The sequence below is a fragment of the Panicum hallii genome, chromosome 3 (assembly GCF_002211085.1).
Source record: "Panicum hallii strain FIL2 chromosome 3, PHallii_v3.1, whole genome shotgun sequence".
In the NCBI taxonomy this organism is placed as follows: Eukaryota; Viridiplantae; Streptophyta; class Magnoliopsida; order Poales; family Poaceae; genus Panicum; species Panicum hallii.
Genome location: NC_038044.1, coordinates 44,510,218 through 44,520,295, shown reverse-complemented (window position 1 = coordinate 44,520,295; position 10,078 = coordinate 44,510,218). Strand labels below are relative to the sequence as shown.

The 10,078-nt window shown below is 47.4% G+C and overlaps 1 non-coding gene across 1 annotated transcript; it reads right to left on the bottom strand.

The window, feature by feature from the left end:
* Positions 1 to 1,964: 1,964 nt before the first annotated feature.
* LOC112888228 lies at positions 1,965 to 2,071 on the bottom strand. Its single transcript, XR_003227768.1, has one exon. It is a non-coding gene; the product is annotated as a small nucleolar RNA R71 (small nucleolar RNA).
* Between the last annotated feature and the right edge of the window lie 8,007 nt (positions 2,072 to 10,078).

Sequence of the window (10,078 nt, the reverse complement as noted above, 5' to 3'; positions counted from 1 at the left end):
GGTCCGTGCAAAAAATAGGGCTAAACTGTAATTATTATTGAACTGAAGTGGACCGCGGGTTGATTCCAAGGAAGCTCAGGGGCTCTTTAACAAAACTGCCACGACTGAAGGGGTATCTTCTAATCTGGGCCGTCGGACCTAGATCGAACGCTTCGGACCCAATCTAGTTCGGACAGTCCGGTCTGCACGGCGGGGGTCCGGATAGGTCCGATCTGATAGAACGCAGCCGGCGGCGGGGGGTCGCCGGAATTTAACTCCCGCGGCGGCGCGCGGCTCGGGCTCGCCGGAGCTCCTCAAATTCGATGCTCCGAGGGTCAAAACTACTCGAGCTCAGGACTGGGATGGCCTACGTGACATGGGTAATCCACCTAGGGTTACTGCGGGGCTCGTGGAGGTCTCAGGCGGCGCGCACGACGACGGGGGTGGATCGGCACGGCGGCGCATCGCCGGCGCGCGCGTTCCAGCTACAAGAGCGAGACTTGGTCCACGATATCTGGCGCAAGATGACCAGGAGGATGATGTGGTGCTCACCGAGGGCTTGAGGTGGGTTGGGGTGCGGCGGAGGGTGACCGTCGACAATGGCCGGCGGCGGAGATGGGTCAGGCTTCGCGGGAAGGTCGATGCAGAGGCGCTCCGGGCTTCTGGTCACCGTGGATCGACTCGGGGTGGTGCTGTGAAGGTAACATGGGAGTTAGGGAGTACGGAAACACGCCGGCGGCGATCAATTTTGGTAGCGGCCGAGCTCACCGGCAATGGCGGTCATGGCGAAATTCGATTGAGAGAGCGAGCTGGGCGTGGTTAGGGTTGCGGTCGCGGTTTCGGGAAGTCACAGGAGAGGCGGCCTGGTAGCTTAAGAGACGGCGGGGATGCCCTAGGCGTGCGTGCCGCGGACCCTGCGGTGAAAGCGGATCGCGCAACGGATTTGCAAACTCCCGGGCTTTGGGGCTCAGCTTCTAGAAGGTGGGGGCGCCGGCGAGCCTGGTCAGTGGGCCTCGAGCGAGCGCACTGAGGGTGGAGCGGGGCCACGGGCAGCAAGAAGCGGCCGGGACGGCGGAGGAGAAACAGGGGAGGTCGGGCACGAGGAAGAAGAAAGAAAATAAAGAGATGGTCACCGACAGGTGGGGTCAAGCTGGGGGAATGACTGAGAAAGAAAGAATAACAGAGAAAAGAACGGAAATGACTGAGAAAAGAATGGGAATGACTGAGGAAAGAATACTCCTGGGTGAAGTGCTGCAGCGGTGATTCTTTGTGCTTGCAGAATTAATCTTGAATTATTTCTATGGACCATAACAAATACCAACAAGCATTTCTGGTGCTGTTGCCGAGGAAGCAATTGGCATAAGACATTGTTAAATATCTCTTTGAGAATTATCATAATTTAGTGTACTACTTCTCAAGCAGGCTTACCCTTGTTCTGTTTCCTTCTTTTTGATGAAACATAGCAGTGCATCACTGCCTTCGAACTACCATCAAATTTCCAGGACAATCCAGAGTCACTGTTAAGGAGAGTATGACCTTGTGTTGTTCCTCCTCAGAAGACACTCTCACTCACGAGCTCATTCACCCGTACAAACAGCACACCATCAACCGCAGCTAGCATGGCCGAAAAGTCGATCCGTGGCTACTCCACTCCGTCCACCTCCAATGTTCCAGTTGGACTTGAAATAGCGGTCAGAGACGGAAGCTTCAAACTCAAGCCAGCACCTATCAACATGGTACAAGCTAGTCCGTTCTACGGAAAGATGAATGAGGATGCCAATGCCCATCTCCAACATTTCCTGGAGATATGTAGCACATTTACCACAAGAGGTGTGTCCGTTGATGCCGTTCGCCTTTGGTTATTCCCATTTTCACTACTAGGGAAGGCAAAACAATGGTTCTACGCCGACTGGTCTGCTGTCAACACTTGGGAAAAATGCTCCAATGCATTTCTTGCAAAATTCTTCATGATGGGCAAAACAAATGCCCTCCGAAACAAGATTTCCAGCTTCTAGCAGAACAATGATGAGTCCATCGTGGAGGCTTGGGAATGCTTCCAAGAGTACATTACTGCGTACCCACACCACGGCATGCAGAATTGGTTTCTAATTTAGACCTTCTACCATAGGATCAAGCATTCCGCACGTGAGCATATTGATATTGTAGCTGGAGAGGCATTCTTTTCACTGGAAGTTGGCCCTGCTCAAAGTCTTGTGGAGAAAATGGTCGTAAATCAAGGATGGAGCGACTAACATGCTCCAATGCGTACTCGTGGAGTCCATCAAGTGGATGGGATGGACATGTTGGCAGCCAAAATGGACATGAAGAAATTGGAGGCTCCAGCGCATGAGACAGCTCAAGGCATGGATGCTCGCATGACTTGCGAGGTTTGTGGAAACTCAGGACATTCAGGAAACAATTGTCCTGAAACCCGTGAAGATGCATGCTACATCAACAACAACGGGAGCAACAACAACAATGGTTTCCGCCCGAACAACTACAACAATCAAGGGTGAAATTCAAGACCAAACCTCGCCTTCAATCGACCAAAGGGAGGTAAAAATTTCAATAATCATGGCGATAATTTCAGCAATCAACCTTCCATCAAAGATCTTGTGCTAGGCCAAGTAAAAATTAATGAAAACATAAGTAAAAAGTTCCTTACAACTGATAAAATTTTGGAAAGCATAGATTCAAAGATGGAATCCTTCTCTTATGCTATGAAAAAACAATTGAGCTTCAATAAAATGATAGAAACCCAAGTAGCTCAACTTGCTGCCTCTTTACCTTCAAATGAAACTTGGAGAATCCCGAGGCAACCTAAGAACTCTCCTTGCGAGCAGATTAAGGTGGTAACCACGAGAAGAGGTAAGACCACTCGAGACCCGCCATATCCGACTAATGCAGCAGGAAAGAACAAGGAAGTATAGGCAGAAGAAAGTGAAGACAAGGAGGAAATAGAGGAAACTCCTCAGGAGAATTCCTCTCAGAAGAACTCAGAAGTCAAAACCGGGAGCAAGACCGCTCCACACAAGTTCTACTACATGACGGTACTACCTTTCTCGAGAAGAAACAGGAAACCCACCGTCGATGAACAATTCGTGAGGTTCGTAGAAGTAATTAAAAAGCTCTACGTAAATATTCCATTACTAGAGGCTATGCAGGTTCCGATATATGCAAAATACCTCAAAGACATCCTCAACAACAAACCGCCAATGCCGACAAATAAGATAGTCAAGCTAATGGAGGAATGTAGTGCTGTGATCCTAAACACTCTCTCAGAAAAGAAGAAGGACCCTGGATGTCCCACCTGTAAGACTCGGGTACACGGGACTGTACACGTGGCATACTTCCCCTAGATAAGGGTTGGGATATGGCCCACACCCTACATCTGTGTAACTACTCAAAGCCTAGTAGAACTGCTCCTACAGTAGTCAAACTAGTTGGATACAGTAGGGAACTACTAGAAAACCACTCGGGGTAGGACTCTAGGGCATGTATCCAACTAGGACTTTCATGTAAACCTGTCCCCCCAGACTATATAAGGGCGGACAGGACCCCCTCTAGGGAAGAACCGAACGATCACCCAGGGAATCACCCAGGAGATCACCCAATCATCATCAAAGGCAATACAAACCACATATGATGTAGGGTATTACGCACTCAGCGGCCTGAACTTGTCTATAACCTTGCGTTCCTTTGCAGCTTTGAGTTCCTGATCACGGCAAACAGCCTATCTACAAACTCACCACCTTGAGGGTATCCCTCGGTGGGCGTGGCGGTAAAACACCGATAGCTGGCGCGCCAGGTAGGGGAGTTCATTGAGCATCGACTGGAGAACTCGATGGCATCTCTTAGCTTCACCAGCAACATGCTCGACAAGGGCACAACCTTCATCTTCATCTCCTGGATCTGAATTGCCAACGGCTTGGGTGGCTCCATCAGCCACCTAGTCGATTCCAGGAAGCCGGAGGCCCCTACAGCAACTCGACGCTGCAACCTTGACTCCTTCATCAACGATCTCAACGAGTTGCTGCTCCCAAATCCGCCCAGGCAGATCGAAAAGACATCCATTTTCGACGCAACTTCAGGTCATACTCCACCAGGAATACTCAGATCAGATTCAAACCGATCTGAGAAGACTTCGCGATCCAAGTCCTTCCCTGACTTGGAGGACTTGGATCGCCTCTTCAAGATTCGAGATGAGGGAGCCACCGTGCGTAGGGGGCCGCCTGTTCTCAACTACGACTCGGATTCCAACAAAGAGTTGGCCACCTCACCGGCGTTCACCTTTGGCTTTTGGGTCTGCATCACCGACGAGGTGGTGGCTTCAACTACTACCTCGCTGAAACCAGGAAGCCGATAGCATCTGCTACAACATCCTACCGTGACGTTCACGATCTTGTCGAGGATCTCAGTGGAATTTGATTTTCTGATCTAATCAGAAACCGTGAGGATGAGCCTGGACCCAACTCGGCTCCTACTCATGATCGACTCGAATTCAGCCCGTGCCACAATGACGACACGCCATCGCCGCACACCCTGATGATCCGGCTTGATTTCAGTTAGCGCCGTAGTGTAGACGCGCTGCTGTTACCGGCTACGACTACTTCAACAAATCTACGTCGCCAACGACTACTTCAACTATTTGTCTCAACTAGAAACTAGTCGTTAATGAGCCTTAAACTACTTGGTGACTAGTTTTGCACGACCAACAACTAGTCAGAATCAAATCCGACTAGTTGGCTTCTTCAACAAATCATCATGGCTCCATCAACAACTGCTGCAGTTTCATCGACAACCATCCACGAGTAGGCGTGATTCACCTGCTCTGACTACTTGTTTCGGCAAGAAAACTACTCGGGAGATGGCTTCACATCGTCAACAATTAGTCGGAATCGACTTCGACTAGTTGGCTTTATCAACAAACCGTCGCGGCTCTACTGACGGCCACTGCAGCTCGTCGACAATCGTCCACGAATCAAGCTAAGTCACTTATACCTTTTCTGACTTGTTCTTCACAGGCGCGGATACTTTTTGCTCAACGCGCATTCTCTTCATAGGCGTTGTCATGCCTATTCCCGATTGCCTGCACGGTCCGCCCTGCAACACGGGCGATGGGGTTACACTCTATAAGTGTGCTCCACGAGCGTTCTCTTTTTCCACGCAGCGCCGACTGCTTTAGTTTTCTCTCAATGGTCGCTACAATACCTGGGTAGCTTTTGCTTATTGTGACACCTCGACTCTTCTGTACGCATATGCAACTACGCGCGCACGCGGCCAAGCTCCCTGCGCAATAGTTTACGGTAATCAGGGATAAGGTGCTTACCGTAACAGGCTACCTACCTGGCGTCATTATGAGACCCAGCAAGAGCACAACGCGAAAAATGTTACATGCATTTCACAATGTTGGGATTTGCTCCCAACACGATATCATGTATATCAGTTACAACATACTTTTATATTTACCTTGCAGGGGACCTGAAGAGGACCGTGCTGCTTGGCACGTCAGATTCAACTCCGACTAGTTGGCTTCATCAACAATCGCCCACGACTACTTCTACTTTGTGAGAACGCTTGACTACACCTCGCCAGATTTGACTCTGACTAGTTGGGCTCTTCGACAGTTGTCGACGACTACTTGACTTTGTAACGAATGCATGGCGACTCGTTGGCGACTACTTCCACTACTCGTTTCGCCTACAAACTAGTCAGAATCGACTCTGGTCGTTGAAACGCTGGCGACTACTTCGACTACTAGTCTTGTCTACAAAACTAGTTGGAATCAACTCCGACTAAATTGGCTTCATCGATAGCTCAAGATTCAGCAACAACTTGGCCGACACCTAGGCTCGGGGGCTGGAGCCACCGACTACTAGGCATATCCTATGCGACTCATCTAGCTCCTAGGCTCGGGGGCTGGATACAACCCGACTCTTAGCAATGAAGATAACATGCCATGATTCTTTGGATCCTTTATTCCAAAACTTGGGGATTTGGATTCAAGGCTCGGGGCCTACGGGACACGTGTCATCAGCTACTTGTTTTTCAAATCTGCTGGAAGATAAGGACAAAGACTCAAGATTGAATTGACCCTTAGCCTGATTCTACGAGTCAACCTAAGGCTCGGGGGCTACTCCATATGGAGTGCGAGTTTAATCGCACCCCATATAAAAGAAGACAACTACTCGGGGCATGAGCACCTCACAGCCTCGATGCAGCCAAGGAAGTGCCAGAGGATATCTTTAAGATGAAGTTTGGAAGAACTCAAAGACACCTTCAGAAGTACTCGGACACCTGCAGTACTCGGCTATGAAGAGCTCGGGGGCTTGTCAGACCCTGGGTACACGGCACTGTACACATGGCATACTTTTCCAAGGATAAGGGTTGGGACATGGCTCATGCCCTACATCTGTGTAACTACTCATAGCCTAGTAGAACTGCTTCTACAGTAGTCAAACTAGTCGGATACAGTAGAGAACTACCAAAAAACCACCCGGGGTAGGACTCTAGGGCATTATCCGACTAGGACTTTCATGTAAACCTGTCCCCCCAGACTATATAAGGGCGGATGGACCCCGTACAGGGAAGAATCCAACGATCACACAGGGAATCACTCTGGAGATCACCCAATTATCATCAAAGGCAATACAAACCACACAGGACGTAGGGTATTACGCACTCAGTGGCCCAAACCTCTCTAAAATCTTGCGTTCCTTTGCACCTTCGAGTTCCTGATCTCGGCAACACCCTACCTACAAACTCACCACCTCGATGGTATCCCTCGGTGAGCATGGCGGTAAAACACCGATACCACCATTTGATGCTCAATTGGGACACAACACTTTGATCATGCTCTCTGCAACCTTGGACCTAGTGTTAGCGTGATGCCAAAGGTTGTGCTTGATAAATTAAATCATACTCTCTTGTCCCCTACAGCCATGTGTTTGCAGCTAGCGGACCAATCGGTTTGCTATCCGGCGGGTATAATGGAAGACATTTCGGTAAGAATCTGGAACTTCCTCGTCCCTATCAACTTCATTGTGCTAGACATGGAAGTCGACATGACAACACCTCTCATCCTTGGGTGACCTTTCTTGAGCACGGCAAATGCAATGTCCGAGCAGGAGAGATCAACCTGAGCATAAATGGGAAGGAGGAAAAATTCACCTTCAAGCCAAGAGTAGAAAAAAGTTGGATGGTAAGAATACTTTATGGCAGGGGCAATATGCAGAAAATTGAAGTAATTCCTCCCAAGACAAAGATGGACGTCGTGGTCATCACAATGAAGAAACACTGGGAGAACGTACAACATCGTCAGGCAACTCGAACCTCAAAAAAGAAATCAAAAGGCACACCCAAGACGACCGAGAAAACAAAGGCACAACAAAAGCCCTCTGAACCAAAGAAAGATGCCACACCAAAGAAGACAATTAAAGTTTGGCGTAAGAAAGAAATAGCTTCATCCGTGTCACCATCTCCAGGACCGGACGACATCGAATCAAACTAAACAAATGACGGAGAAGTCTAGCTCAAGGACTTGAAAAATGCGAGCACTCACCGTGAGTTAACCCAGTATGTATCACTCATATTTATTTCCTCAAATTTAATTACTGCATCTACATGTTTATTTTTTGAAATTAGGAGCATATTAGCTTAGAGAAAGCAAGAGACAGAAAAAAAAGAGCTGCTGGAGATGCGGCCGAACTGCATGTGTTTAGCCGGCCCTACCACCATTTGTTTGAGTGCTCCTCTACAGGAAGGACACGAGAACGTGTAGAGAACATTGTTGATCAAAGCACGTATCAAATTATGGAGATCCCTGTTCGGCTGCCCCCCCCCCCCTGTTCGGCCGAAGCAAATTTCCACCGTCCCTGTTACTTCACGACCGAAAGCTCCACTCCCACCTGCAACTCTATGGCATAGATCAAGGACTAGGGTGAATGAGCACCATGTGGTGCGGCTGACCACCACCTCCTCCTTTTGCCATAAATCAAAGAGCTCTCGGCCTCACTCTCTCACACCACAACCTGAGAAACCAAAGTCCCAGCTCTTGAGAGATCTTTTCTTTTGCTTTCTCAACCTTCTAAAGCTTTGCATTAGTAGTTCATAATTAAGAAAATCCAAAAAATATTTTCTGTATTATTTACGACCAAATAAAATTTCTGTTGATCAGAAGAAGGTTTTTCAAGGTACCACATTTGTTTCTTGTGTTAGTCCTTCGGGTATTAGCTAATCTTTTGCAGAAATCATGTCGTAGGTATCGAAGATAAAGAGTGGCACAAAGAAGGCAATGCACATCAGGTTTAAGAGCAGGTCCGACTGCGGTTCGCAGATGCCAACTCATATCTCGGACAGCATGTCAGTGGACACCATTCCGCTGCCAAGAGATGGAGCAATGTCCGGGAGAATCCGAGTCCTAACCGAGGAAGGACAAATTGTCCTAAGGACGGACAAGGAACAACAAGCGTTCGCCATGATGAGGGACCGTTCATTCAAACATACTTGTGTTTTTGATGAGGAACTCCTCACAAAAACCGGTATGGACAATGAATTCGCGTCTATCTTCCACAAAGTCAGCTGGTCAGAATTTTGGAGCATCACAGAACCGGTTTGAAACTCCTCACTCTTGAATTTCTTAGCACTCTCGTGGTTACAAGTACCGGCATAAATTTTTTCTTGTTTAATGAAGAATTTTATTGCACTTGGCACACGCTTAGTAATGCTTTGGGGTTCAGTAAAAGATGCTCACTAGATGCTCATGAATGTTTTCCCAACTTTGATAGAAATAAATTTTGGGAGAAAATTTCTGGTTAAGAAAACAGTAGTGCACCAAGAACCAATGACATTCATAACCCCATGCTAAGGTTTATGCACCGCTGGATAGCCATGACTGTGCACCCGCGCTCTGATTTAAGGCCCATCAATACTAATGAGCTTTTAATCATGAATGCCATGATAAAGAAAGTGAAGTTTTCACCTATAACATCTATGGCGGAACATTGGTGCTCCACTCCGACTCGAGTGGGCATCATCGAGATGACATCTCTAGTCACTCAAATCGCACAAGCTTTGGATATTCTTGATGGTGCCACGGTCACTTTTCTTGAAAAAGAACGCTCTACAATTACTGGGGAGCACTTTGTTCAGGGCCACATGCTTCGCGTGGCGGCCGAGAGTTAGTCATGATTTACAGGGGCTATATAAACGAAGTTTCGTTGTCATGCACGAGACTTGGGTTATATGCCGTGAAAAGACTAAACCTTTCGCTAGAAGAGGGGGACCCTCATACCAGCACTTGGGCTCTGACCCAGGGAGGACACATTCTGCTCGTTTCCCAGCAAGCTACTATGAGAACCTTTCACATTAGTGGAGACGACAGACGACACCAACACAAGAGTCCGGCAAATTTAGTCGACCCTCGACGAAAACCAAAAGTTGATCAACAACTTCTTCGATAGTTGGAACCCATATAAGTAGTCGACCAAGTTTGGGGGAGAAGCCCCCACGAAGGTAAGTACCACTACCAACCCTTATTTCTGCAGCCTGGTATTTGTATAATTATTTAGTTAATTTATCTTCTACAAAAAATGAAAAAAAATCTGAAAATTTTTGAAAATTTAAAATATTTTCTTTTAGGAAAAAAACACTCCCAACTAGGACATGAATCTTGTTTGTGCTTCTTTCTTTTGGAAATGATGAATAGTTGCTCTGTTAATTTTAATTTTCTGCAAGTGCCTTGTTACAACGTGATACTCTGCAAGTATTTGAATTACTGGGCATAAGTGAAATATGAACCTGAAACTTTGTGGGAGCTCATGTTAATCCAAACCTAGGTTGTTGAGAGGTATGATATGGTTACATTTTGGTAGAGTTCCCTTATTGCTCTAGCAAGGTGAAAAATCTCGGATGATTTATTTCAAAAATTAAAAAGAAATGTTCCTCAATGGTCATGAGCACCCACCAAGGCCAAATATGTTACATGAAAAAACCACTGTACAACCACTTAGTTTTGTAAATGAGTTGAGTCAAATATTGAGTCCCTAAGAGGTATGCCTCCTTGATCACCGATCCCTCGTGTTCCCCATTCCACATTCAT